Below are 26253 nucleotides of genomic sequence, written 5' to 3'. Positions count from 1 at the left end.
AATGTTGATGGAATTGAAGTTATCCATGCCTATTCAGTGTTGATAGAAGTGAAATTATCCTTGCTTGTTCAGTGTTGATAGAAGTGAAGTTATCCATGCTGGTTCAGTGTTGATGGAAGTGATATTATCCATGGTTTAGTGTTGATAGAAGTGAAGTTATCCATGCTGGTCCAGTGCTGATGGAAGTGAAGTTATCCATTCTGGTTTAGTGTTGATTAAAGTGAAGTTATCCATGCTGGTTCAGTGTTGATGGAAGTGAAGTTATCCATGCTGGTTCAGTGTTGATTGAAGTGAAGTTATCCATGGTTCAGTGTTGATGGAAGTGAAGTTATCCATGCTGGTTCAGTGCTGAGGGAAGTGAAATTATCCATGCTGGTTTAGTGTTGAACGAAGTGAAGATATCCATGCTGGTTCAGTTTTGATGGAAGAGATGTTAACCATGCCAGTTTAGTGTTGATGGAAGTGAAGTTATCCATGCTGGTTCAGTGTTGATGGAAGTGATGTTATCCATGCCGGATCAGTGTTGATGGAAGTAAGGCTATCCATGCTGTTTCAGTGTTGATGTTAGTGAAGTTATTCTTGGTTCAGTGTTGATGGAAGGGATGTTATCCATTCCGGTTCAGTGTTGATGGAAGTGAAGTTATCCATGGTTCAGTGTTGATGGAAGTGAAGTTATCCATGCTGGTTCAGTGTTGATGGAACTGCAATTATCCATGGTTCAGTGTTGATGGAAGTGAGGTTATCCATGGTGGTTCAGTGTTGATGGAAGTGAAGTTATCCAGGGTTTACTGTTGATGGAAGTGAAATTATCCGTACTGGTTCAGTGTTGATAGAAGTGAAGTTATCCATGCTGGTTCAGTGTTGATGGAAGTGAAGTTATCCATGGTTTACTGTTGATGGAAGTGAAATTATCCATGCTGGTTCAGTGTTGATGGAAGTGAAGTTATCCATGCTGGTTCAGTGTTGTTTGAAGTGATGTTATCCATGCCGGTTCAGTGTTGATGGAAGTGAAGTTATCCATGCTGGTTCAGTGTTGATGGAAGTGAAGTTATCCATGATTCAGTGTTGATGGAAGTGAAGTTATCCATGCTGGTTCAGTGTCGATGGAATTGAAGTTATCCATGTTTCAGTGTTGATGGAAGTGATCTTATCCATGCCTGTCCAGTGTTGATGGAAGTGAAATTTTCCATGCTGTTTCAGTGTTGATGGAAGTGAAGTTATTCTTGCTTCAGTTTTGATGGCAGTGATGTTATCCATGCTGGTTCAGTGTTCATGGAAGTGAAGTTATCCATGCTGGTTCAGTGTTGATGGAAGTGAAGTTATCCATGCTGGTTCAGTGTTGATGGAAGTGAAGTTATCCATGCTGGTTCAGTGTTGATGGAGTTGAAGATATCCATGCTGGTTTAGTGTTGATTGAAGTGAAATTATCCATGCTGGTTCAGTGTTGATGGAAGTGATATTATCCATGATTTAGTGTTGATAGAAGTGAAGTTATCCTTGCTTGTTCAGTGTTGATAGAAGTGAAGTTATCCATTCTGGTTTCAGTGTTGATGGAAGTGAAGTTATCCATGGTTTACTGTTGATGGAAGTAAAATTATCCATGCTGGTTCAGTGTTGATGGAATTGAAGTTATCCATGCTGGTTCAGTGTTGTTTGAAGTGATGTTATCCATGCCTATTCAGTGTTGATAGAAGTGAAGTTATCCATGCTGGTCCAGTGTTGATGGAAGTGATATTATCCATGGTTTAGTGTTGATATAAGTGAAGTTATCCTTTCTTGTTCAGTGTTGATAGAAGTGAAGTTATCCATTCTGGTTCAGTGTTGATGGAAGTGAAGTTATCCATGGTTTACTGTTGATGGAAGTAAAATTATCCATGCTGGTTCAGTGTTGATGGAATTGAAGTTATCCATGCTGGTTCAGTGTTGTTTGAAGTGATGTTATCCATGCTGGTTCAGTGTTGATGGAAGTGAAGTTATCCATGCTGGTTCAGTGTTGATGGAAGTGAAGTTATCCCTGCTGGTTCAGTGTTGATGGAAGTGAAGTTATCCATGCTGGTTCAGTGTTGATGGAGTTGAAGTTATCCATGTTTCAGTGTTGATGGAAGTGATTTTATCCATCCCTGTCCAGTGTTGTTGGAAGTGAAATTTTCCATGCTGTTTCAGTGTTGATGGAAGTGAAGTTATTCTTGCTTCAGTTTTGATGGCAGTGATGTTATCCATGCTGGTTCAGTGTTGATGGAAGTGAAGTTATCCATGCTGGTTCAGTGTTGTTTGAAGTGATGTTATTCATGCCGGTTCAGTGTTGATGGAAGTGAAGTTATCCATGCTGGTTCAGTGTTGATGGAAGTGTTTTTATCCATGGTGGTTCAATGTTGATGGAATTGAAGTTATCCATGCCTATTCAGTGTTGATTGAAGTGAAATTATCCATGCTGGTTCAGTGTTGATGGAAGTGATATTATCCATGGTTTAGTGTTGATAGAAGTGAAGTTATCCTTGCTTGTTCAGTGTTGATGGAAGTGATGTTATCCATTATGGTTCAGTGTTGATGGAAGTGAAGTTATCCATGGTTTACTGTTGATGGAAGTAAAATTATCCATGCTGGTTCAGTGTTGATGGAATTGAAGTTATCCATGCTGGTTCAGTGTTGTTTGAAGTGATGTTATCCATGCCGGTTCAGTGTTGATGGAAGTGAAGTTATCCATGCTGGTTCAGTGTCGATGGAATTGAAGTTATCCATGTTTCAGTGTTGATGGAAGTGTTTTTATCCATGGTGGGTCAGTGTTGATGGAACTGAAGTTATCCATGCCTATTCAGTGTTGATAGAAGTGAAGTTATCCATGCTGGTCCAGTGTTGATGGAAGTGAAGTTATCCATGCTGGTTTAGTGTTGATTGAAGTGAAGTTATCCATGCTGGTTCAGTGTTGATGGAAGTGATATTATCCATGGTTTAGTGTTGATAGAAGTGAAGTTATCCATGCTGGTCCAGTGCTGATGGAAGTGAAGTTATCCATTCTGGTTTAGTGTTGATTAAAGTGAAGTTATCCATGCTGGTTCAGTGTTGATGGAAGTGAAGTTATCCATGCTCGTTCAGTGTTGATTGAAGTGATGTTATCCATGCCGGATCAGTGTTGATGGAAGTGAAGTTATCCATGCTGGTTCACTGTTGATTGAAGTGAAGTTATCGATGCTGATTCAGTGTTGATGGAAGTGGAATTATCCATGCTGGTTTAGTGTTGATGGAAGTGAAGTTATCCATGCTGGTCCAGTGCTGATGGAAGTGAAGTTATCCATGCTGGTTCAGTGTTGAGGAAGTGATGTTATCCATGCTGGTTCACAGCTGAGAAAGTGAAGTTATCCATGCTTGTTCAGTGTTGAATGAAGTGAAGATATCCATGCTGGTTCAGTGTTGATGGAAGTGAAGATATCCATGCTGGTTCAGTGTCGATGGACGTGATGTTATCCATGGTTCAGTGTTGATGGAAGTGAGGTTATCCATGCTGGTTCAGTGTTGATGGAAGTGAAGTTATCCGTGGTTCAGTGTTGATGGAAGTGATGTTATCCATGCCGGTTCAGTGTTGATGGAAGTGAAGTTATCCATGCTGGTTCAGTGTTGATGGAATTGAAGTTATCCATGCTGGTTCAGTGTTGATGGAAGTGAAGTTATCCATGCTGGTTCAGTGTCGATGGAAGTGAGGTTATCCATGGTTCAGTGTTGACGAAAGTGAAGTCATCCATGCTGGTTCAGTGTTCATGGATGTGACGTTATCCATGTTGGTTCAGTATTGACGGAAGTGAAGTTATCCAAGCTGGTTCAGTGTTGGGGGAAGTGAAGTTATCCATGCTGGTTCAGTGTTGAATGAAATGAAGTTATCCATGGTTCAATGTTGATGGAAGTGAAGTTATCCATGCTGGTTTAGTGTTGAATGAAGTGAAGTTATCCATGCTGGTTCAGTGTTGAATGAAGTGAAGTTATCGATGCTGATTCAGTGTTGATGGAAGTGGAATTATCCATGCTGGTTTAGTGTTGATGGAAGTGATTTATCCATGCTGGTTCAGTGTTGATGGAAGTGAAGATATCCATGCTGGTTCAGTGTCGATGGACGTGATGTTATCCATGGTTCAGTGTTGATGTAAGTGAGGTTATCCATGCTGGTTCAGTGTCGATGGAAGTGATGTTATCCATGGTTTAGTGTTGATGGAAGTGAAGTTATCCATGCTAGTTCAGTGTTGATGGAAGTGATGTTATCCATGCCGGTTCAGTGTTCATGCAAGTGAAGTTATCCATGCTGGTTCAGTGTTGATGGAAGTGAAGTTATCCATGCTGGTTTAGTGTTGAATGAAGTGAAGATATCCATGCTGGTTCAGTGTCGATGGAAGTGATGTTATCCATGGTTTAGTGTTGATGGAAGTGAAGTTATCCATGCCGGTTTGGTGTTGATGGAAGTGAGGTTATCCATGCTGGTTCAGTGTTTATGGAATTGAAGTTATCCATGCTGGTCCAGTGCTGATGGAAGCGAAGTTATCCATGCTGGTTCAGTGTTGAGGAGTTAAGTTATCCACGCTGGTTCAGTGTTGAGGGAAGTGAAATTTTCCATGGTGGTTTAGTGTTGAATGAAGTGAAGATATCCATGCTGTGTCAGTGTTGATGGAAGTCAAGTTATCCATGCTGGTTTAGTGTTGAAAGAAGTGAAGATATCCATGCTGGTTCAGTGTTGATGGAAGTGATGTTATCCATGGTTTAGTGTTGATGGAAGTGAAGTCATCCATGCTGGTTCAGTGTTGATGGAAGTGGAATTATTCATGCTGGTTCAGTGTTGAGGAAGTGAATTTATCCACGCTGGTTTAGTGTTGTTGGAAGTGAAGTTATCCATGCTGCTTCAGGGTTGATGGATGTGGAATTATCCATGCTGGTTCAGTGTTGAGGGAGTGATATTATCCATGCTGGTTCAGTTTTGAGGGAAGTGAGTTATCCATGCTGGTTCAGTGTTGAGGAAGTGATATTATCCATGCTGGTTCAGTTTTGATGGAAGTGAAGTTATCCATGCTGGTTCAGGAGCCAGAAGTGGAGTTCCGGACTTCCCACCCCTACTGATGGTGGTTTTGGGGCATGTACAACTGAAGAATTGTTCCTATTGTGTTGTGCTGCCCATTGACATTACACAATGATCATCCCATAATGTGTTGTCCTCATGTCAGGTGTGTTCAAGCTAGTAAATTAATTGTGCAATACCTCTGCTCAAATCTTTCTGTTAAAATAGTTAGCCAGTAAGAGAAATCACAGGACTCGGAGATTCACAGAGCTGACATTCTGTTTGTGAGTTGTATTAGCATTGGCAGCTTCTCACAATGAGCAGAGGAATAGTTTTAACGTTCTCCTGCTCATTTGGATTTGATACAACATTACCCTGATGGGCACGACACTAATACCACACCAAAGTCGACTTACATCAGCATACTCCTGAGATCTTGTAGGTGGTAATATAATCCATTTACTCATCATCTCTTCTGCTTACAATCTTCACAATTAAGGACCTGAAGAAGTCAGTTGGCCGTGTATGTATGTAACCTGGTCAGCTTCCACCAGTGTTCTCACTCAGCTGGAAGATGTTCCTTTGTGGACCCTGACTGATTTGTTTTGTCACAAACACAGCAAAGCGGGTAGGAAAGAGGCAGATGGACACTGAACTATCAGCCAGTACACAGTGCTGGGTATATACAGGAAGCATGATTAGATCATAAGACTTAGGAACAGAATTAGACCATTCAGTCCATCACGCTGAAGGAACTCAGCAGGTCGGGCAGCATCCATGGAAACAATCAGTCAACGTTTCGGGCCGGAACCCTTCGTCAGGACTTTGACCCCAGCATCTGCAGATTATTTTGTGTTCAGTCCATCAAGTCTGCTCTGCCATTTCATCATGGCTGATTTTTTTCCCCTTTCAACCCCGTTCTCCTGCCTTGTCCCTGTAATCTGTTATGCCCTTACTAATCAAGACAATATCAAACTCCACTTTAAATGTTCCCAGTGATATAGCCTCCTCACAGAATCACCACCTTCTGGCTAAAGAAATTCCTCCTCATCTCTGTTCCAAAGGGATGCCCTCCATTCTGAGGTTGTGCCCTCTGGTGCAATTATACAGTGCTCTGATGAGACTAAACAGCCAGGACAGATGAAGGAGATACAGCGGATGTTGCTTGCTTAGATTTTTTTGAAGGCCTTTGACAAGATGCCGCACATGAGGTTGCTTAACAAGGTAACAGCTCATGGTATTACAGGAAAGATACGAGCATGGATAGAGCATTGACTGACTGGTATGAGGCAAAGAGTGGGAATAAAGAGAGTCTTTGCTGGTTGGCTGTCAGTGTCTAGTGGTCTGCTGCACTGGGTCTGTGTTGGGATCACTTCTCCAAGTTGCATGAAAGTGATTTGGATGAAAGAACATAAGAACATAAGAAATAGGAGGAGTAGGCCATCCGGCCCATCGAGCCTGCCCCACCATTCAATAAGATCATGGCTGATCTGTCCGTAAACTCAGCTCCATCTACCTGCTGTTCTCCCATAACCCTTAATTCCCTTACTATATGAAAATCTATCTAACTGTATGTTAAATATATTTAATGAAGAAACCTCAACTGCTTCCCTGGGCAGAGAATTCCACAGATTCACCACTCTCTGGGAGAAACAGTTTCTCCTCATCTCCGTCCTAAATCTTCTCCCCTGAATCTTGAGGCAATGTCCCCTAGTTCTAGTCTTACCTACCAATGGAAACAACTTTCCTACTTCTATCTTATCTATCCCTTTCAAAATGTTGTATGTTTCTATAAGATCCCCTCTTATTCTTCTGAATTCCAGAGGGTATAGTCCCAGGCGACTCAATCTCTCCTCATAGGTTAACCTCTTCATCTCTGGAATCAACCTGGTGAACCTCCTCTGCACTGCCTCCAAAGCCAGTATATCCTTTCTCAAGTATGGAGACCAGAACTGCACACAGTACTCCAGGTGCAGCCTCACCAGTACCCTGTATAGTTGCAGCATGACCTCCCTGCTCTTGAATTCAATCTCTCTAGCAATGAAGGCCAACATTCCGTTTGCCTTCTTAATAACCTGTTGTACCAACAAGCCAACTTTTTTGCAATTCATGCACAAGCACTCCCAAGTCCCTCTGCACAACAGCATGCTGCAATCTTTCACCATTTAAATAATAATCTGCTCTTCTATTATTCCTTCCAAAGTGCATGATCTTGCATTTACCAACATTGTATTCCATCTGCCAGACCTTGGCCCACTCACTTAACCTATCTATATCCCTCTGCAGACTCTCCACATCCTCTGTACAATTTGCTTTTCCACTCAGTTTGGTGTCATCAGCAAATTTTGCTACGCTACACTTAATCCCTTCTTCCAAATCATCAATGTAAATGGTAAACAGCTGCAGGCCCAGCACCGACCCCTACGGCACCCCACTCACCATTGACTGGCCAACCGGAGAAACACCCATTTATACCAACTCTCCACCTTCTATTGGTTAACCAACCCACTATCCATGCCAATTCACTTCCTCTGACTCCATGCATCCGTATCTTACTTATAAGTCTCTTGTGCGGCACCTTATTGAAGGCCTTCTGGAAATTCAAGTATACAACACCCACGTGTTCCCCTCTATCCACTGCACTCATTATGTCCTCAAAGAACTCCAGTAAGTTTGACCAACAGGACCTGCCCTTTCTGAATCCATGCTGCTTCTATCTATGGGAACCAATTCTTTCTAAATATTTCGCTATTTCTTTCTTAATGACAGCTTCAAGCATTTTCCTGACTGCAGATGTTAAGCTAACTGGCCTATAGTTGCCTGTCTTTTGCCTACATCCTTTTTTAAAAAGTGGCGTGACACTTGCGGTCTTCCAATCCGCTGGGACCTGCCCAGAGTCTAGAGAATTTTGGTAAACGATTACCAACACGTCTACTATAACCTCAGCACCCTGGGATGCATCCCATCAGGACAGGGGACTTATCTACCTTCAGGCCCGCTAGTTTGCTCATCACTGTCTCTTTAGTGACAGTGATTTTATTGAAGTCCGCACCTCCCATTTCGTCCATAACATCATTCTTTGGCATATTAGAGATGTCCTCCACCGTGAAGACCAACACAAAATAGTCATTCAATACCTCAGTCATTTCCTTATCACCCAATATCAATTTTCCCTTCTCTTCTTCCAGGGGACCTACGTTGACTTTAGCCACCCTCTTCCGCTTTATATATTTATAAAAACTTTTGCTATCTGTTTTCACATCCTGTGCTAATTTACTTTCATACTCTATCTTCCCTTTCCTTATTTCTTGTTTAGTTGTTCTGTTGCTTTTTAAAGTTTTCCCAAATCTTCAGTCTCACACTACTCTTTGCGACTTTGTACATGAGCTTTTAATTTGATACTATCTTTTATATCCTTAGTTATCCAAAGCTGGCTGTCCCCACACTTACTGTCCTTACTTTTGACTGAAATATACTTTTGTTGAGTATTGTGAAAAATCTCTTTGAAAGTATTCCACTGTTCCTCAACTGTCCTACCAAATAGCCTGTGCTCCCAATCCACATTAGCCAACTCCTCCCTCATCCTGTTGTAGTCTCCCTTGTTCGAGCATAATACACTATTTTTAGATCTAACTATTTCATCCTCCATCTGTGTGTGAAATTCAATCATACTATGATCACTTTCCAAGAGGATCCCCGACTACAAGATCATTAATCTTACCTGTCTCCTTGCACAGGACTAGATCTAAAATAGCATTTTCCCTTATAGGTTCACTAACATGCTGCTCAAGAAAGCCATCACGGATGCATTCTATGAAGTCCTCCTCAAGACTTCCTTGACCAACCTGATTCACCCAATCTATGTGGAAGTTAAAATCCTCCATGACAACTGCCGTTCCGTTCTTACAAGCCTCAGTTATTTCTTGGTTAATTGCCTCTGCCACTGCAATATTTTTATTAGGTGGCCTACAGACAACACCCAGCAGTGATTTTTTCCCGTTACTATTCGTTATCTCTACCCAGATGGACTCAATATTCTGCTCCATAGACCTTATATCGTCTCTCACAATCGCCCTGATCTCATCCTTAATTGAGAGCGCCACCCCACCTCCTTTGCCTTCCTGCCTATCTTTCCGTATTACCTGATACCCTTGGATATTTAATTCCCAGTCATCTCCACCTTGCAACCAGGTTTCTGTAGGGGCCACTAAATCATATGCCTTGGTACTGATCTGTGCCACAAGTTCACTAACCTTGTTTCAAATACTTTGATAAAATTTTTGGCTTTGTGGCCAAGTTTGCGAATGATCCGAAAGTAGGTGGAGGGGCAAGTAGTGTTGTCTGGACTTAGATAGACTGGGAGAATGTGCAAGGAAGTGGCAGATGGATTATAGTGTCAGGAAGTGTATGGTCATACAATTTGGTAGAAGGGAAAAAAGGCATGGACTAAACAGGGAGAAAATTCAAAAATCAGAGGTGCAAAGGTACTTGAGAGTCCTCATTTTGGCATGGATTAGATGGGCTGAAGGGCCTGTTTTTGTGCTGTATTTCTCTATGACTCAATGACCCGTGCAGGATTTCCTAAAGGTCAGTCAGTGCTGAGGAAGGCAAATGCAACGTCAGCATTCATTTACTAGAATATAAAAGCAAGGATGTAATGCTGGGGCTTTATAAGGCATTGGTCAAACTGCACTTGGAGTATTGTGAGCAATTTTGAGCTCCTTATCTAAGAAAAGGTGTGCTGCGATTGGGGAAGATCCTGAGGAGGTTCATGGGAATGATCCTGGGAATGAAAGGGTTATCATACGAGGAGCATTTGATTGCTCTGGGCTTGTACTCACTGGAGTTTAAAAGAATGAAAGAAGATCTCATTGAAACCTATGCAATACTGAAAGGACTAGATAGAATGGATGTAAAGAGGATGTTTCCTGTAGTGGGTGAGTCTAGGACCAGAGGGCACTGCCTCAGAACAGAGGGGCGTCCATTTAGAACAGAGATGAGGAGCAATTTCTTTAGACGGAGGGTGGTGAATCTGTGGAATTTGTTGCCACATGCAGCTGTGGAGGCCAGGTGGTTGGGTGTATTTAAGGCAGAGATTGATAGGTTCTTGACTAGTCAGAGTGTCAAAAGTTATGTTGAGAAGGCAGGTGAATGGGGTTGAGAGAGATAATAAATCAGCCATGATGGAACGGCAGAGCAGACTCAACAGGCCGAATGGCCTCATTCTGCTCCAAGGTCTTATGGTCTAAAGAGTTAAAAGCCAGCCATTTTCTCCCAGCAGTAAGGAATGTAAAATGGATTTTTTTTCTCTTTTCGGTAATGAATTCTTTCTAAAAATAACACACATGATGAGTGCGGATGGCTCCCTAAGTGCTTGTCTTTCTTGGCTGGTGTTAGGAAGCTGTCTGACACTTTTAGCTTGGGTTGTCTGGAGCACTGTTTCTGTTTGATTGTTAAGCTGGTGCAGTGATAATCACATCAGGCCAGAGCCTGCTGTCAGTGGTGTGTTATGTCACTGTAACCCTGAGCTTCCCATTGTTTGCCACATTAATTCCTCATACATCACCTTCTGTGACCTCTGTCTGTGGCCTCTGTCTGTGACCTCTGTCTGTGACCTCTGTCTGTGGCCTCTGCTACTGAGGCCCAAAGAAACAGCGAGGAACAGCTCCCCATCTTCTGTCCAGCGTGCTGCAGCCTTCCAGAATCAACGCTGAATTTTCTGACCTTAGGTTAAGAACATAGATCATAGAACAGTATATCACAGGAACAGTACAGGCCCTTCAGCCCACAATAGATCATAGAACAGTATATCACAGGAACAGGCCTTCGGCCCACAATATCCATGCTGAACACAATGACAAATCGGACTAAACATCTCCTGCTCCTGCATGATCCGTATCCCCCCACTCTCTCCCTGTTAATGTGTCTGTTAAACTCCACTTTCGTGTCTGCTTCAACCACCACCCCTGGCAGCCCGTTCCAGGCACCCACCACTTTCTCAATCTAAGTACATGTCTTTGCCATTTTTACCCTGACTGGTACTCTATCAAAGCCTCTCATAATCTTATGAACTTCTATCAGGTCTCTCCTCAGCCTTCACTGCTCCAGAGAAAACAACTCAAGTTTGTCCAGCCTCTCATTATACTGTCGACATTTTGGTCCGATACCCTTCATCAGGTTCTGGCCTGAAGAAACATTGTGACTCTTTCCCACACCTTTTCCAAAGTCTCCACATGCTTCAGTAATGGGATGACTTGACTGGTGCCGTTATTCATTCTGTCTGTCTGGCCCTGTCTTTCCACATGTCATCAAGTTGTTTCAGATATTTGTATACTGTCTCAAAGGGGGTGCTGGTAGTGGACCCAAGTGCAAAACACAGACACTGAAGGACTAGGAACAGGACAAGGATGCAGGACTTGGGCTAGGACATGGACAAGAAACAGGGAAACCAGACAAGGAACTATGAACTAGGAGCCTGGGCTTGAACCCCGAGCCAGAGACTGGACAAGGACCCAGAACCAGGGTCTTGACTCGGGCTCGGACCCCAGAACCAGGCAAGGGCATGACATGACTGCAAGACTGGAGGCTGGGGTCTGAGGCTTGAGCTTGGAGGCAGGTTTGGGGTCTTGAGGCTTGAGCTTGGAGGCAGGCTTGGGGTCTTGGGTCTTGGGTCTTGGGTCCAGGGTACTTTGAGGCTTGGGTATGGACTCCAAGCCAGAGACTGGACAAGGACCCAGAACCTGGGACTTGACTTGGGCTCAGACTCCAGAACTAGGAGAGGACAAGATGAGGCTACAGGACTGGACATGGCTTGGGTGAGGAACTCCTGGGTAGGGCGAGACACAAGGACAGGTAAAGGCACATGGATAAGACTCGGATAGGGCTGGACTAGGCATATTTAAGTTTGATTATTGACATTTGTTCATGTGACCATTCTGCTAATTGTTGATTACTCATGGCAGTTTGCACTATTTGCACTATTGTCTTGTAAATTGTTGGTTGTTATTGCATTGCCTGTTATGGTATTATCCCTAGTGCCCTTCCCTTGGACAACATCGGTGGTGTGGAGAGGGGAGACTTGCAGCATGGGCAACTGCCGGTCTTCCATACAACCTTGCTCAGGCCTGCGCCATGGAAACCTTCCAAGGCGCAAATCCATGGTCTCACAAGACTAACGGATGCCTATGGTATTGTCCTGTGTTTTATGCTTGGCATTGAACCACAATCAATTCCGGTGTGTTTCACACACTGGTAATAAAGTGATTCTGATTCGGTTTCTGTTCTACTCCATTACTGAAAATAAATCTGATTTTCTCTTTTCCCCTGTTCCTCACCCTCCTTTCCACCGCTTTCCCTTGACTGAGGGAAGCAGCCTTGCTGATGCTGCCCAGATGGACTTCCCAACGGGATTGCCACAGGCTGGTTCACATTCAGCCCAAAATTTCTGTCCATTGTAGGAAGAGTGATGAATACCTCCACCCACTAACTCCAACTCTACTTTATTATTTCCCGTCAGTCACCTTATGTACAGCCCAGCGTGACTTTATGGACATACAATCAATTGAAGTGTATAAACTATTTCATGTATTTATAGCTATTAATTTTATTATTATTATTATTATGTTCTTCATCTTTTGTGTTTTAATGTGCTGTATCCGATCTGGAGTAATTAATTATTTTTTTCCCCTTTACACTCATGTACAGGAAATGACATTAAACTATCTTGAATCTTAAATAGCTAAGGGTCAAATTCTGCAGATGCTGCATTTGTGAAGAATATGTTTCCAGTTATGCCAAGTTAAAGTCTAAGTTTAAGTTGAGCTTATCGTCATACGTATAAGGACATGTTTGTACGTGCAGATTTCTGAATCAACAGTAGGCAGTGGATGTTGTCTACATGGACTTCAGAAGGCATTTGCCAAGGTCCTACATGGTAAGCTGGTCAAGAAGGTTCAGTCGCTCAGCATTCAAGTTGAGGTAGTAAACTGGATTAGGCATTGGCTTTGTGGGAGAAGCCAGGGAGTGGTAGCAGACTGGAGGCCTGTGACTAGTGGAGTGCTGCAGGGATCGGTGCTGGGTCTGTTGTTGTTTGTCATCTATGTCAATGATCTGGATGATAATGCACCTAACTGGATCAGCAAATTTGAGGATGACACAAAGTCTGGAAATGTAGTAGACAGCAAGAAAGTTTATCAAAGCTTGCAGCAGGATCTGGATAAGCTAGAAAATGCCAGATGGAATTTACTGCAGACAAGGATGAAATGTTGCATTTTGGGAGGACCAAACAGGGTAGGTCTTACATAGTGAGTGCCAGGGCACTGAGGAGTGTGGTAGAACAAAAGATTCCAGAAATACAGATCCATAATTCATTGAAAACTGTGACATAGATATATAGGGCTGTAAAGAAAACTTTTGGCACGTTGGCCTTCACAGATCAATGTATTGAGTACAGAAGACGAGATGTTATGTTGAAGTTGTATAAGAGAGCTGTGAGACCTCATTTGGAGTATAGTGTGCAGTCTTGAGCACCTACCTACAGGAAAAATTGATTGAAATAGTACGGACAAAGTTTACAAGGATGTTGCTGGGACTGGAGGACCTGAGTTATAAGGAAAGATTAAACAGGTTAGGACTTTATTTCCTAGAGTGCAGAGCACTGAGGGAAGATTTGATAGTTATGAGGGGTATAGATAAGGTAAATACAAGCAAGCTTTTTCCACTGAGGTTGGGTGGGACTACAACAGAGATCATGGATTAAGGGTGAAAGGCAAAATGTTTAAGGAAACATGAGGGGAAACTTCTTCACTCAGAGGGTGGTGAGGGTGCAGAGTGAGCTGCCAGTGCAAGTGGTGATGCAATTTAGATTTCAGCGTTTAAGAGAAGTTTGGGTAGAGACATGGATGGTAGGGGTACAGAGGGTTATGGTCCATGTGCAGGTCGAAGGGAGAAGGCAGTTTATATGGCTCAGCATGGACTAGATGGGCCAAAGGGCCTGTTTTTTGTGCTGTAGTTTTCTATGACTTTATGACAATTAACCCATGAACAGTACTTCAGTATATTTTCTCTCTTTTTGCGTTACTTATTTAACTTAATTTTTAAAATATATCCTTCCTATTGTAATCTATAGTTTTCATTATGATGTATTGCATAATAATACTGCTTCCACACAACAACAAATTTCACGACATATGTCAGTGATATTAAAGGTGATTCAGATCCTGAGTGAAAAACTGACTTGTAGCAGCATCACGGTCACATTGCATCGGATAACCAGCATTCACAAGGAAAACATAAATTAAAGATAAATTGTACACAAATTTTTACAAGAAAACACAATTAGAACAAAAATATGAAACTCATTTTAGTGCAAACTGGTTTTGACACGTCACTGATGAATGGATCTGTGAGGTTTTAACCGTTCAGTGTGTGTTGATATTTACCTTGGCTATTCATCTTGACAATGGACCTAAAAAAACAGTTTTCAAAGGCAATTTTTTTAGATTATGCAGCGCCTGAACTGGGTCTAGTGTTAGATGCTTGATGGCTCTTTAATTGAGCTTTAATTCTCTGTAGCCTTGATGCTAGTGTGTGGTCGGGAATGCTTTGGAGTACAAATCTAATGCCAGGGTCAGAACAGGATCCACTTAACTATGTTACCAGCTTTATCCCAACACTAGATATAGGCTTCATTGTCTATTTGATTGAGATTTTTAAGGAAGTGATGAAGATGGTTGATGAGGGTAGGGCAGTTAATGTTGTTTACATGGACTTTAGTGAAGATCCATGATAATGGGACGGTCTAGAAGATTGAATCACATGGGATCAATGATGACTTGGTAAGCCGGGTCTAAGATTGGCTTTGCCGTAGAAGAAAGAGGGTAGGGATGGAAGAATGTTTTTCTGACTGGTGTCCAATAGTGTTCTGCAGGGATCAATGTTGGGATATCTTTTTCATAACATTTCATAAATGTTTTGAACAAAATCTAGGTGGTCTGATTAATAAGATGGCAGACGAAGATTGAAGGAAACACACACAAAATGCTGGAGGAACTCAGCAGGCTGGCCAGCATTAATGGAAAAGAGTAAACAGTGGACCGTTTGAGGGTCTTGGCATTCCTCCAGCATTGTGTGTGTTGCTTTGGATTTCCAGCATCTGCAGAATCTTTCATGTTTGAAATGAAGATTGAAGATGACATGAAAATTGGCAGAGCCGTGGCTAGTGAGGAAGATTGCCAAAGGATACAGCCAAGTTCAAAGTTTAAAGTTTTGTCCTATTAAAACGAAAGAAGACTATCAAACACCCAATGTGCAGAGAAAAAAAGAAAAAAAATCTGTGAGCAATAAAAATAAGCAAATAGTATTCGCAGCTGAAGTTCACAAAACTAGGCATCACTGTAGCTGATTCAGAAGTCCACTAGTTGCAGGTCACAGCCTCAGCTCAGCACAGAGATGAATAAACCTTGAGGAACAGTGAGCTGAACTGGCTGTCTCCCGCCTCCAGCCTCGGCACCCTGACCATTTCAATCTGACCCTGTGATTAAATCGCCCAATCCTCGGGTCATTCCTCGCTTTTGGTCCTGGGCCCTGTCGCTTCGATACACTCTCAAGCCTAGGCCCTGCAGCCTCGATTCTCTCTCAGGCGTAGGCCCTGCTGCCTTGATTCTCTCTCAGGCCTAGGCCCTGCCGCTTCAATACTCTCTCAGGCCTAGGCCCTGCAGCCTCGATTTGGCTCATGATCGTTCCAATTCAGCTCAGCGCTTAAATTGATCAAACGTCAGATCTGTCCTCGCTCTTGGGCCCAGACTCCACCTTGACTCTACCTCGCCTCAGTTCTGCCGCAATGAATTGCCTCCAAGTCCACTCCAGCGGTGGCCACACGTTGGCTTATTCCCTGCTTTCCGGTCTGGACATGCCACACCGTCCTGCTCCTCTGAGACTTCAGTTCACACCACAAAAAATGCCAGCTAATACAGGCCATTCAAAAGCTCAACTCCTACAGGGAAGTTACAGTGATTATTTACCAGCCAAGTTGTCACTGAGTTTCACCAAAGTGGGGTACGAATCAGCTGGAAATCCAGGCAGAGAAATGACTGATGGAGTGTGTGAGCTGCGGCACTGCAAGGAGCAAGTCTACAGTAAGTGTAAAGGGTCCAAAGTACCGTTGATGCACAGAGGGACCTTGGGGTGTGATGGAAGGATAGGGACCATGTGCAGGCAGATGGGATGAGCTTAGATTGGTACCAGCATGAGGGCCCCTTCCTCTGCTGTACTTCATATTCAGATTCACATTCAGGTTCAGGTTCCACTTCCAATTCCAGTTCAGATTTATTTATCAGGTGTACATCAAAACGCACAGTGAAAGGTGTCATTTGTGTTAACGACCAACACACCCAAGGGTGCAGGGGGCAGCCCGCAAGTGTCACAACACATTCCAACACCAACACAGCGTGCCCACGATGCATGGTAGAACAACACAGAACCTAGGAGATGACAAAGCAAGCCCTGTTCCTCAGTCGCTCCCACCCACCCACAGACACAGTTGTCCAAGCCCAGGACAGGCTCTTTGCTCTGCGAGTAGCCTGTGGATTCACACAGCATACTTCATCGATGACTTTCCATGAAACTCGTTCCATTTCCTATGATGATGTCAGTCAGCACAGGAACTGGAGATGATCTCATCTCTCTGGGGATTCTCTGATCTTCCATTGAAGATGCAGATGCTAATCACAAGATTCCCAATGGAGATCACAGGCACCTTTCTTCCAGTTGCAGGCACTTCCCGCTGAATCCACAACTCCATGATGGGTTGGGTGTCTGAGGTGTAAGGGAACACTTTACATGGCTCACTTCCACTCAGCACAGAGCTGTCTATTAACAACCACCAAAACGCACCAGCATATCTGTGTGCCTACACAAAATGGAATTTGTTTCAACATAATTAGTTTCTCTGTGAGAAGTCAGATCCTATGGGAGTTGGAGTACGTGGCTCAGTCACTGTGGGATTGCATACAGAGGACCCAACTACCAGTGGAGGGTTTTACTCACTGAATGTGCACCACTCACAGGGATGAGGAAAGCATTCAAAGGAGACTTGTCTAGCCACAGATCTGTAAGGCAGAAGAATTCTGATTTTAATAGTTGTTCAGAGGTGACAGAGTTTTAGAAATGATGCATTTCTATTTCATCAAGAGGCAGATCCCAGTAGAGGCGGATCCCAGTAGAGGCGGATCCCAGTAGAGGCTGGTGCCTATGGCCCTTTGCTGCTGTGCACTCTGATGTCAGATATCTGCACAGATATTTGCACTGTTTGTTGTGTTTTGCACATTGGTTGTGGGTGGTCTTTCATTGATTCTATTGTGTTCCTTTGTATTTACTGTGAATGCCTGCAAGAAAATGAGTTTCAGGGTTGTATATAGTGACATATATGTACTTTGATAATAAATTTACTTTGAATTTTAATTCAAAATCCAGGCTAATATTTCACCATAATAAATCCATGAGAGAAGAAATGACTTTTCACAAATATTGACCGGTCTGTTGTTGTTAAGCCTGCCATTCCTTAAATGCAGAAAATGATAAGGAGTGACGCTTTAGTCAGTTTTGCTTATCTACTTCTTGTCAAAATGAGTCATAATTAAATTTTGGGAAAACGTTCTTTCAAAACAAATTCGTTTGCTATTTTGGACATGCTCATTCAGTGTGAGTGTCCCTGGACCCTTTAGATAAATAATTCACTCTCAATAATACTTGCTAGAGATTATAGATTCCCTGAGGCTTTGTGGAGTGTAAACTGCACATGTCAGTGAGGTTCAGTGTCGGGATGCTAAACCTGGTACTTTGACGAAAGTTTTTAGCCAACCACCATCATAGAGTTGATTAAGGAACATGAGGAGAAACTTCTTCACTCAGAGGGTTGTGAGAGCGTGGAATGAGCTGCCAGCACATGTGGTGCATGCGAGCTTGATTTCAAAGTTTCAAGAGAAATTTGGATAGGTACATGGATAGTAGGGATATGGAGGGCTATGGTCCTGGTGCAGGCCGATGGGAGTAGGCAGTTTAAATGGTTTGGCAAGGACTAGTTGGGCTGAAGGACCTGTTTCTGTGCTGTACTTTTCTATGACCCATCACCAACACTAACATCTACCATGGTGTTTCATGATGTACAGCAGGGAGAACAGTTGAGCTTCTGGTCTTTGCCTCTACACGATGCAGTCTCCAGGTTGGAAGGGACACCTCCACAGGGAATACATTGAGTCTAAGTGCCAGTGTGTGTTCTTATCTGCTTTTAAGTGGAGAAACTGTGTTTGTGTGAATTGTGTGTAATGGGCAAATTAATAAAAATGTCAAAAGAGGTAATAGAACAAATTTGTTCCTTCCATTGACTGAACATCTCTGTGGCATGAAGCTAAAGGCAAAAATGTTTACAGTCTGCAAAATCCACACAGAAATCTCATGCTGCACAAATGGTGGAAACTGATCTCTTACTGATGTAATGACTGTGTTTGGGATGGGGAAGAAGTGGAAATTTAGGGCTATAATGTGGGCAGATATAACATGGTCAGCACAGATGAGCTGGGATGAGCATGGCCTGGTATGGAAACACCAATGCCTAGGAATAGAAACTCCTATAGAAACTGGTGGATACAGACCAGTCCATTACAGGCAAAACCTGTAACATCAAATATCAAAATGGATAGCAAAAGTTTTTTCAAGTATGTTAAAAATAAAAGAGAAATGTGAGTGGATATAGAACTGCTAGAAAATGAGGCGGGAGAAATAATAACGGGGGACAAGGAGATGGCTGATGAACTAAATGAGTATTTTGCGTCAACCTTCACTGTGGAAGACACTAGCAGAATGCCTGATGTTGTGTGTGAAGGAAGAGAAGTGGGTGCAGGTGCTGTTACAAGGGAGAAGGTGCTCAAAAAGCTGAAAGACTTAAAGGTACATAAGTTACCTGGACCTGAGAAACTGCACCCTAGGATTCTGAAAGAGGTAGTGTTAATGATTGTGGAGGCATTAACAATGATCTTTCAAAAATCATTGGACTCTGGCATGGTGCCAGAGGACTGGAAAATTGCAAATGTTACTCCACTCCTTAAGAAAGGAGGAAGGCAGCAGAAAGGAAATTATAGACCAATTAGCCTGACCTCAGTGGTGGGGAAGATATTGGAGTCAATTGTTAAGGATGAGGTGATGGAGTACTTGGTGACACAGGACAAGATGGGACAAAGTCAGCATGGTTTCCTTCAGGGAAAATTCTGCCCGACGAACCTGTTGGAATTCTTTGAGGAGATTACACGTAGGATAGATAAAGGGGATGTAGTGGATGTTGTATATTTGGATTTTCAGAAGGCCTTTGACAAGGTGCCACACATGAGGCTGCCTACCAAGTTAAGAGCCCATGGTATCACAGGAAAGTTACTGGCATGGTTAGAGTATTGGCTGATTGGTAGGAGGCAGTGAGTGGGAATAAAAGGATCCTTTTCTGGTTGGCTGCCAGTGATTAGTGGTATTCCACAGGGCTCGGTGTTGGGACCACTTCTTTTTATGCTGTATATAAATGATTTAGATGATGGAATAGATGGCTTTGTTGCCAAGTTTGCAGATGATACAAAGATTAGTGGAGGGGCAAGTAGTGTTGAGGAAATAGGTAGGGTACAGAAAGAGAATGGGCAAGAAAGTGGCAAATGAAATATAACATTGGAAAATGCATGGTCATACACTTTGGTAGTAGAAATAAATGTGTAGACTATTTTCTTCAGGGAGAAAATCCAGGAATCTGAGATGCAGAGGGACTTGGGAGTCTTTGTGCAGAACACCCTGAAGGTTAACTTGCAGTTTGAGTTAGTGGTGAGGAAGGCAAATGCCATGTTTGCATTCATTTCAAGAGGTCTAGAATACAAGAGCAAGGATGTGATGCTGAGGCTTTATAAAGCACTGATGAGGCCTCACCTTGAGTATTGTGAACAGTTTTGGGCCTCTCATCTTAGAAAAGATGTAAACACGAGGAAATCTGCAGATGCTGGAATTTCAAGCAACACACACAAAATGCTGAATGCAGCAGGCCAGGGAGCATCTCTAGGAAGAGGCACAGTCGATGTTTCGGGCCAAGACATTTTGTCAGGACTGACTGAAAGAAAAGCTGCTTTTCTTTCAGTCAGTCCTGACGAAGGGTCTCGGCCCGAAACATCGACTGTGCCTCTTCCTAGAGATGCTGCCTGGCCTGCTGCGTTCACCAGCAAGTTTTATGTGTGTTGTTAGAAAAGATGTGCTGGCATTGGAGAGGGTCCAGAGGAGGTTCACAAGGATGATTCCAGGAATGAAAGGGTTATCATACGAGGAACGTTTGATGACTCTGGGTCTGTACTCGCTGGAAATCAGAAGGATGAAGGAGGGATCTCATTGAAACCTTTCGAATGTTGAAAGGCCTAGACAGAGTAGGTGTGGAAAGGATGTTTCCCACAGTGGGAGAGTCTAGGACAAGAGGGCACAGCCTCAGGATAGAGGGGCGCCCTTTCAAAACAGAGATGTGGAGAAATTTCTTTAGCCAAAGGATGGTGAATTTGTGGAATTTGTTGCCACATGCAGCTGTGGAGGACAGATCATTGGGTGTATTTAAGGCAGAGATTGATAGGATCTTGATAGGACATGGCTTCAAAGTTTACAGGGAGAAGGCCGGGAACTGGGGTTGAGGAGGAGGCAGGGAAAAAAAGATCAGCCATGATTGAATGGTGGAGCAGACTCGATGGGCCAGCTGGCCTAGTTCTGCTCCTATGTCATATGGTCCTATGGTCTCATGGTCTAATCCCTCCCCACCACTGAGCATATCTACAAGGAGCACTGCCACAAGTAAGCAGCAATCACCTTCAACGACCCCACCATCCAGAACTGGCTCTCTCCTCGTTGCTGCAGTTGGGAAGGAGGTTCAGGAGCCTCAGGACCCAGACCACCAGCTTCAAGATCAGTTATTATCTCTCAACCGTCACGCTCTTGAACTGTCATAGATAACCTCACTCACCCCAACACTGAACTAATTCTCCTCCAGGACTCTATAACTCACGTTCTCAGTATTATTTATTTACTGTATTTTAATTATTTGCATAATCTGTCTCCTTTTGCACATTTGTTGTTTGTCAGTCTTTATTATAGTTTTTTTGTAAATTCTATTGTATTTGTTTATTTCCCGTAAATGCCTGCAAGAAAATGAATCTGAAGGTAGTAGATGGTGACGTAGACTGTGCATAATGCACTGACTGATCAGCCTTTTGTAGATTTATTAAAGGAGTGTTTGGATACCTCCTGAAACATTCACTGACCAGAAGCAGTGAGTGACTTTAATGAATAGAAACAGTCTCGGTTACCCCTGAAGTGAAACTCCTGTGGTGTGGTGTTAGAGCTAATGAATTATTTACTCGTTATCACTCAGCTCTTGCGGGAGCTTGCTGTGCACAAATTGGCTGCTATTTTTTCTTACACTACAATAATGACTACACTTCCAAAGAAAGCACTTAACTGACTGTCAAATACTCTGGGACATCCTGACATCCTGAGGCTCTCAAAGGCTCGGCACAAATGGAAATCCTTTTTCTTCTTTTCAAAGCCAGCCGTACAAAGAAGGCTTACTTATGGAGACCCTATCAAACTGCTGCACTATTGAAATGAATTGCAAAGACGTTGTTGCAGATTCCAGTCATGTGTTATTTTGTACAATTGCTGCCTGGGTTTTGGAGAAAGGACAGTTATTAGCCAAAGCTCGGGCTGTATAATTCACAGAACTTCTTGACCTTTACACTGAGAGCTGGAACACGCACAATGCACACCGCTGAGTTATAATCATCTGAACTGGCTGAAAATAAACAGATGCTTAAAAAGACCAGTGACTAGAGGCACAATCATAGACAAATTATTTATTTTCACAGGGGACATTCGAAGATTGCTTTAAAAGCAACAGTTAGGATGTTGTTTGATAAATGATGCACAATGTGAATTGCTACAAAAATGAAGTATTTTCATCTTTCATTTTGTTTATTAACTGCACAGAAGGAGTATTATATCACTGAAAGTCCTGGTCTTTAGCTTAAACCAGCACAATTATTGTGGGTATTAACTTCTTTCAGGGACCCCAAGAGAGCAGCCAATTCACATTCACGCAAACATATGCCTGATTTGTTCAGTTATGTATACTGCAGATGATTATTTCTGAAGGTAGCTCATTGACACTTAACCCTAGGGATTAGCAGCAGTTGTTTATGATGATTGGAGGAGGAGTTAATGTCCTGTGAAAGTGGCAAACTTCAGTTTAGCTGAGCTGAATTCGCTTTAAGAGATGAATCATCACTTTAAATGATAAATCAGAACAACTAACCCTTGAAAGAGACAAAACCAGAAACGTAATGGAGAGTGAAAGGAGAAAAAGCAATGACTGCATTTATATGGCACCTTTCACAGTCTCAAGATGTCCCAGAGAGTCCGGCAGAGTGAATAATTCATTTCCAGTATGATCACTGTTATAATGAGAAAACATAGAAATCAGAGTCAGGACTGGAGTCAGGTTCAAGTTCAGGTTCAGGGTCAAGGGCAGAGTCAGGGTCAAGATCAGGTTCAGGATCAAGGACAGAGTCAGGGGTCAAGATCAGGTTCAGGGTCAGAGTCTAATCTATTGATTCAGAGTCAGGGTCAAGATCAGGTTCAGGGTCAAGGACAGAGTCAAGGGTCAAGATCAGGTTCAGGGTCAGAGTCTAATCCATTGATTCAGAGTCAGGGTCAAAATCAGGTTCAGGGTCAAGGACAGAGTCAGGGGTCAAGATCAGGTTCAGGGTCAGAGTCTGATCCATTGATTCAGGGTCAGGGTCAAGATCAGGTTCAGGGTCAGGGTCAGAGGCTGATTCATTGACTCAATCAGATTCAGATTCAGATTTATTGATCACATATACATAGAACATAGAAAAGTACAGCACAGTACAGGCCCTTCGGCCCTCAATGTTGTGTTGACCCTCAAACCCTGCCTCCCATATAACCCCCCACCTTAAATTCCTCCATATACCTGTCTAGTAGTCTCTTAAACTTCACGAGTGTATCTGCCTCTACCACTGACTCAGGCAGTGCATTCCACGCACCAACCACTCTCTGAGTAAAAAACCTTCCTCTAATATCCCCCTTGAACTTCCCACCCCTTATCTTAAAGCCATGTCCTCTTGTATTGAGCAGTGGTGCCCTGGGGAAGAGGCGCTGGCTATCCACTCTATCTATTCCTCTTAATATCTTGTATACCTCTATCATGTCTCCTCTCATCCTCCTTCTCTCTAAAGAGTAAAGCCCTAGCTCCCTTAATCTCTGAATCTACATAATCAAACAGTGAAATGCATCATTTGTGTTAACAACCAACATGCCCAGGACGTGCTGGGGGCAGCCTGTAAGTGCCAACATAGCATACCCACAATGCTCAGCAGTGTTCTTAGTTTGTGTCAATCAGTTCACTCAAAGCAAGATCCCCCAACAGTCTCTTAATTAAGCAAGATCTCTCAAGCCACAATTCACTCCATCTCTTCAAGTTAAGGGCATTGGAACCATCAAGTCCAATAGATATATTTATTCAAAGAAATGTTTAGTATAATATTTGCTCATTCTCTCCTCGATCAGTGAGTTGAGATTAACGCATAATCCAAATCAATCTAACATTCAAAAGTATTAAAGGAATCTCTTGGGAGGGGGAGGGGGAATTACTGGAAGTTAAAAAAATTGATGTTTAGGCCATCAGTTTGCAGGCAGGAATATGAGTCTGGCTTCATAATGACAGCAGGAGGGTTTACAGACAGACATGATAAATGCGTGGCTGAAGAATTGGAGCAGGAGGCAGGAATTGTGATTTCTGGATCATTGGGACCTCTCCTGGGGCAGGTGGGACCTGTACAAAAGGGACAGGTTGCACTTGAATCCGAGGGGGATCAATGTTCTTGTGGGCAGTGTTTTCAGAACTGTTGGGAGAGGTCTAACTAATACGGCAGGAGGATGGGAATCAGTATGGTAGGGCTGAGGATGAGCCAACAGGTTTACAAGTAGATGATATAATATGTAATATGAACATAAGGAAGGACAAGACAATGATTGGGTACAACTGCAGACAGAGCAAGTTGTACCACAGAAGCAAAATTCAAAAGGGCGAAGAATACAAGACTGAAGGTGCTGTATTTAAATACATGTAGCATTTGGAATAAGGTAGAAGAACTCATGGCGAAATTAGAGATTGGTCAATATGACATTGTTCACCTCTGAGTCAAGGCTGAAAGACCATAGTTGGGAGCTTAACATTAAAGGATATACTTTGTATCGAAAGGACAGGCAGGAAGGCACAGATAGTGGTGTGGCTCTGTTGGTAAGAGATGGAATTACATCTTTAGAAAGAGGCATTGATATATTGATCCATTGATATATATAAAATCTAGTATACTATTATGTTATCTTGGTTTCTTATGCTTAAATTACATTGTTTGTAGTATTTTCTTTTTGGTATTGTTATCTTTTGGAATTTTATTATACTTTAACATTGTATTAATGTTTATATGGCTTACCTTTTTTGTATACTTACTCAATAAAAAGATTTAAAAAAAAAGAAAGAGGCCACATAGGATCAGAGAATGTTGAAACTTTGTGGGTGGAGTTAAGAAACTGCAAGAGTGAAAAAAACATTATGGGAATCATATATAGGCCTCCAAATAGCAGCCAAGGTGTGGGGTTGAAATTGCAAAGGGAGCTGGAAAGGGCATGTAATAAAGGCAATGTGACAATGGTAATGGGGGATTTCCATATGCGGGGGATTGGGAAAATCAGGTTTGTGTTGGATCGCAAGAGAGGGAATTTGTTGAATGCCTATGAGATGGCTTTTTAGAGCAGCTTGTGCTTAAGCCCACTCAGGGAAAGGCCATCTTAGATTGGGTGTTGTGCAATAACCTAGATTTTATTAGTCATCTTGATGTAAAGGAACCCTTAGGAGGCAGTGATCATAATATGAATAAATTCACACTGCAATTTGAGAGGGAGAAGCAAAACTCACATGTATCAGTATCGTAATGGAATAGAGGGAATTACAGAGGCATGAGAGAGGAGCTTGCCCAGATGGACTGGAAGAGGATACTGGTGGGGACAAAGACGGAACAGAGGTGTCTGAGGTTTCTGGGAAAAGTTCACAAGGCACACGATAGTTATGTCCCACAGAGAAAAAAGTTCTCAGATGGCTGAGGCAGGCAACTGTGGCTGAAAAGGGAAGTTAAGGACTGCAGAAAAGCCAGCGAAAGGGCATTTAAGGTAACAAATATGAGTGGGAAGTTGGATGATTGGGAAGCTTTTAAAATCCAACAAAAAACAACTAAAAAGGCTATAAGAAGGGAAAAGTTGAAATATGAGGGAAACTAGACAATAATATAAAGCAGGATATAAATATTTTTTCAGTTATATAAAGAATAAAAGGGAGGTGAGAGTTGATATTGGACAACTGAAAAATTATACTGGTGAGGTAGTAATGGGGACAAAGAAATGGCAGGTGAACTTTATAAGTACTTTGCTTCAGTCTGTAACTGTGGAAGACACTAGCTGTATGCCAGAGGTCCATGAGTGTCAGGGAACAGGAGTGAGTGCCATTGCTATTACAAAGGAAGATATGCAAGGCAGACTGAAAGGTCGAGGTGGATAAGTCACCTGGACCAGAAGGTTGCTGAAGAGATAACAGATGCATTGGTTATGATCTTCCAAGTATCACTTAATTCTGGCATGGTCACAGTAGTGAATCTGTGGAATGCTCTGTGACAGATTGTGGGGAGGCCAAGTCCGTGGGCATATTTAAGGCAGAAGTTGATAGTTTTCTGATCTGTCAGGGCATCAAAGGATATGGTGAGAAGGCAGGAGTATGGGGTTGAGTGGGCCTAATTCTGCTCCTGTGTCTTATGGTCTTATGGTCTCGGAGGACTGGAAAATTGCAAATGTCACTCCACTCTTTTAGAAGGGAGGAAGACAAAAGAGAGGAAATGATAGGCCAGTTAGCCTCACTCAGTGGTTGGGAAAGTGTTGGACTCCTTTATTAGGGATGAGGTTTCAGGGCACTTGGAGACTAATGATAAAATAAGTCAAAGTTCTGAAAAGGGAAATCTTGCCTGACAATTCTGTTAGAGTTCATTGAGGAAGTAACAAACAGGGTGATCAAAGGAGAGGCAGTGGACGTCATTAAC

This window comes from Mobula hypostoma, chromosome 18, assembly GCF_963921235.1.
Source record: "Mobula hypostoma chromosome 18, sMobHyp1.1, whole genome shotgun sequence".
In the NCBI taxonomy this organism is placed as follows: domain Eukaryota; kingdom Metazoa; phylum Chordata; class Chondrichthyes; order Myliobatiformes; family Myliobatidae; genus Mobula; species Mobula hypostoma.
The sequence above is the reverse complement of the archived record's forward strand: the minus strand, read 5'-3'. Positions refer to the sequence as shown.